The sequence below is a fragment of the Triticum urartu genome, chromosome 5 (assembly GCF_003073215.2).
Source record: "Triticum urartu cultivar G1812 chromosome 5, Tu2.1, whole genome shotgun sequence".
Lineage (NCBI taxonomy): Eukaryota > Viridiplantae > Streptophyta > Magnoliopsida > Poales > Poaceae > Triticum > Triticum urartu.
Window position 1 is genome coordinate 523,485,818 of NC_053026.1, and position 4,741 is coordinate 523,490,558.

Here is a 4,741-nt window from a genome sequence, read left to right on the forward strand (position 1 = left end):
ATTATATTAGTGTTCTCTGATCCCTACTCCATATACGTTTAGTACTCATCAAGTAATTTATCCATCACATACATGGGGCATAGCTCGCACCGATCAACCTTTGATGTCATCATTTGTTTATTTTTCCAGCACAATTAAAAATGATATAATAGGTGGATGATGCAATGACAGAAGCGTTCTTGATACAAAAATTCAAGAGAAATACTGGTGGATCGCTGAACCCAAATGATAAATTGCCGATTGTTGTTATGGAGAAGATGAACAAATTGATGGGAATTCCATATTTGATCAAGAGGGAAATGTTAACATAAGTGGTTCTGAGAGTACAGTTACTTCAATAGGTTCACATTTTTTTTGGGGGGGGGGGGGGGGGGGGGGGGGGGGGAGGTAATGTCTTCTATGAGGATTTTCGCGTATGTCAAGGAAGTCGATTTTTATCCCAATGCCTCAATTTAATTATCATCTTATTTGCAGTGCATGTAACTGTCGCATTAGTTGAAATAAGTTTTTCAGAGTTAAGAGGGAGGGAGGGGGGGGGGGGAGGTAATGTCTTCTATGAGGATTTTCGCGTATGTCAAGGAAGTCGATTTTTATCCCAATGCCTCAATTAATTATCATCTTATTTGCAGTGCATGTAACTGTCGCATTAGTTGAAATAAGTTTTTCAGAGTTAAGAGCATTGAATAGCTATTTGAAATCAATGATGACTTAGGAGAGTTTAAATGGTTTGACAACAAGATGCATTGAGCAGAAATTATCAGATAAGATTGACATGTACAATTATTTTTTAAGTGACTTTGCATCAAAGAATGTTATTTTTTAAACGGTAACATGTACAATTATTTCATATGTATATTGTTTTTGATGAATTTAAATGATTATTGGTAACATTTCATATATTCATAATTATCACTATATTGTCTATACTAAGGGCCCCAAATTTTGGTTTCACCCCGGGCCCCCAAAATCTCAGGACCGGCCCTGCACAGACCCAATACCACCACATGATCAGGCTCACTAATCACAACCCAACAGGTAGCCTTGTAACCTGATATGTTTCTGGTGTGCACTTACCGATTTAAATTGGCTGACATACTCCACCGCGGAGGAAAATAGAGACCCAACACGCGCTCGACCAAACCCCCTACAATCACGCATCACATAGGCCACACAAAAAAAGATACGTATATATCCCATAAAAATAGAAACAGATCCCCAGATTGATCCCCTCGCCGCACGGAAGCGTCGTCGCCTTGGTGGACGAGGACCTCGCCGCCTGGCAGCAGCGTCGCCTTCCTGGTCGGCGCCCTCACCGCCCTGTACCCACCCATCAAGTGTGTGGTTGTTCCTCCATCACCTCCTCACTGAGGTTGATCCCCTCGCCACACTGAAGCATCGTCTCCTTGATGGACGATGACCTCCCCGCCCAGCAGCAGCGTTGCCATCCTGGTCGGCGCCCTCGCTGCCCCGTAGCAAATGAGACTAGATGACATCATAGTTAAGGGTCTTCATCACGAGCAGACTACTCATCCATCATGTTAACCTCCTCACTGTGGTTGATCCCCTCGCCACACGGAAGCATCATCGCCTTGGTGGACGACGACCTCGCCGCCCGGCAGCAGCGTCGCCTTCCCAGTCAGCGCCCTGGCTACCATGTACCCACCCTCAAGTGGGTGGTTGTTCCTCCATCACCTCCTCACTGCGGACAGGCCGTCGGCTCCCTGCACCTCTTACACCATCCTCTGAAACATAAGGCAAGATTTTAATACATACTACAGTCTACACATCTCTTATTCTTCTTTTACTTAGAATGGAAAGTAATGTTTACATGGTGCGCTTCATGCCTCTATCCAAATCAATGTTCTGACTAGAATGAGCAGATTCTGGAGTAATGTTTACATGGTGCGCTTCATTCCTCTATCCAAATCAATGTTCTGACTAGAATGAGCAGATTCTGGGTTTTCAAGTGCATATTTCAGTAAAGTAAATTTTGGGTTTTTAAGTGCATATTTTAGTGAAGTAATAAAACAGTACTGTCATATTACTCTAGCATCGCATCATGGATTCAGTTTCTTGTAATTAATTCGAAATAACAGCTCGCTCAACTGAGGGCGCCATGGTTACAAAAGACAGTCTGCATGCGTGGGTGGAAGTTCTAATCAAAACAAGCCAACCATCAACTAATCCATGATAGCTGGAAGGACTGGTAAGTGTATTCAAATTTGCATCGGTTCACATCAAACTAAAATCAGATAAGTGCAAGGACCTAGACATTTCAACATGGCCAAGGCAAGAGCGTATTAAGAGCACACTGCAGACAAATGGGTATACCACCTAACTCAACGCTTATGTGTTTATTGTATGTACCCATTAATCGCATTAGAAAGGAAATGTCCCCGCAATTACGAATAGAGTATGCATATGCATGTAACAAATGAGACTAAATGCCATCATAGTTAAGGGTCTTCGTCACGAGCAGACTACTCATCCATCATGTTAACCTACAGTAGCAAACCATCACAAATTAGCAGTCTGCTTAAATATAAGATGGCGGGACCAAAATCACTTTAATTGCTATGTGCATGTTTATCTCTTGTTAGGTGCAAATAAACATCACTGAAATTGTGGAGTCCAATTTCATTCCTGATAGAGATTAGTGCAGTTGTAGATTTCAGTGGCACAAAGACTACTCTTAGTAAATTAGTGGCACGACTATATCAGAAAGAAAATTCATACGGGCAACCAAATCTTATAACAAAACTAAAGCTTGACATGAGATACTTGTCAGAGTATGTTTGTGCAAGTACAATTCATACATGCATCATGGGCGTATCCACCTTCTTGACCTCATCTTCCGTGAGCATCCATCAACGTTCTTCTCGCACCTTCTTGACCTGATCTTCCACGAGCATCCCTTCAATGTTCTTTCGCTTATAAAAGAGAAAAACTTATTAGATTCTGCATTATGCTGAATATTTCTTGTGAGGGTGACGAGGCTTGTGTGCAGAGGATGTTCTGTTGTTGTTACACTTGTCATGTGTGCTGCTAGACATACATAAATACATGACCAAAATGAGATTTAGTTGGCTATGCCTTGTTTGCAAAGTCTGTCCGGTTTGCAAAGTCTCATGTACATTCATGTTTTCAAGCTGAATTGATGCCAAAACTGAATGGACTAGCCGGTATAATCATCTGTCAAACCAACCTCAGCATGCAGATTTTCGATTTTATATGCGTACACTATCTAAATCATAGCTCACACAACAATCAGCTCAAAACACCAACTGAGTCAGTGCCCGGCGCTGTGGAGGGTAACGCGTGGGCTTACCAACTGCGGGCGGCGCGCGGAGCGGGAGTTCTCACATCGGGCCAACGCGAGGATGAGCGCGACACCAGCTCCTTCGACTCCTCCCCTTACGCGGCCGACGGGCAGCTCGCCGGTGAAAGAGAAGCGCCCGATCCGCTGCAACTGGTGCCGCAGCCGCCGATCCGGTAGAGACGAATCCGACACCTCCGCATCCGCCTCAGACGCCGCCTTGCGCTGGGTCGCCCGATAGAGCTCGAGCGCCTGACTACGGCGCGGCCGGATTCGACGAGAAGGGGCCATCTAAACCTAGCGCCGGCGATGGGGAAGGAAGTCAGTGCATGCGGCTTCTCTCCTTCCTATCCTTCCGCTCCCGCTAGCAGAGATTTGGCGCCGGCGGCAGACGCAGCTGGGCGTGGCACGGGCGGCAGGCGCAGCTGGGCGCGGCGCGGTGCGGGCGCAGCTGAGCTTAGCGAGGGCCGGCCTGACGAGGTGGATAGGTGTAACGGGGGCGGTGGAGCGAGTGTGCATGTTGAGAATGGGGAACGGCGGACAGATATGCCTAGCGGGGGCGGTGGAGCTTGTGGGCAGCGTTGTGAACCTTCTTTTATAAACGGGCGTGTCCGGGTCTGATTTTTGTTATCATGAGGAGTTATTACATCACAAGGATTTCACAAGGATTTTTTTAGTCATGACCATTTGATTATTATTTTTAAAATATATAAAAATTAATAGTTATTTTTATTTTATTTTTGCAATTATGCAGGTCATCTTGTGGTTTATGGATGTTAAATTTTATAAAGTACTTCACACCTACACATGTATTTTTTGCTGTGTATCATTACACTTTTTAAAATACAATTTGAGTGGCATGGCAACATTTTGTACCCATTTGATTTTTTATAAAATTTATTTTAGTAGTATACCATATGAATTCACTTGATAAACGTCTAAGACGTGCGTTGCACGTGCCCGTTTGCTAGTAGTAGGAAAAAATAGCGATCAACCAACCACCAGCGCAACTGTACCATGACCCACCCTTCTTCGGCAAGTTCCCTGGGCGCGGTCAAAATAGATTATTGTGTTTTGAATCAGAATGATCGAATTCTTGATTGATGGTTAGAGGCCCCCTTTTATACGACCTGGAGAGACACGACGATCCCTCGAGGAGGCGTCGGTTCCAGGAGATTGAAGGGAGGCGTCGGTTGCGGGACAAACCGCAACGATGGTTTGGGCAAGGGTAGATTTTCCCCTAATTACAGAATTATTTTTAACACTCCCCCTAATCTACGCCTGACCATGTAGATCATCTTCACGATTGTCCGGGAAGCTCTATCATCTCAAAATTTTCTCCTTCAAAAGTTCTTCATAAAATCTTTGATAAGATCATGAAATATATACTCACAAAGAAAGATAGCATAATGTGATGTCATTAAA

At 44.4% G+C, this 4,741-nt stretch overlaps 1 long non-coding RNA gene across 2 annotated transcripts; it reads right to left on the minus strand.

Annotated features, from left to right (window-relative positions):
• Nucleotides 1-946: 946 nt before the first annotated feature.
• On the minus strand, nt 947-3,873 carry LOC125556557. Of its 2 annotated transcripts, none has more exons than XR_007305132.1 (3): nt 3,329-3,873; nt 2,817-2,924; nt 947-1,742 (listed from the first exon to the last, which is right to left on the minus strand). It is a non-coding gene; the product is annotated as an uncharacterized LOC125556557 (long non-coding RNA). The 2 variants fall into 2 exon arrangements; XR_007305131.1 differs by having other exon boundaries at nt 948-1,742; nt 2,817-2,930.
• Nucleotides 3,874-4,741: the final 868 nt, after the last annotated feature.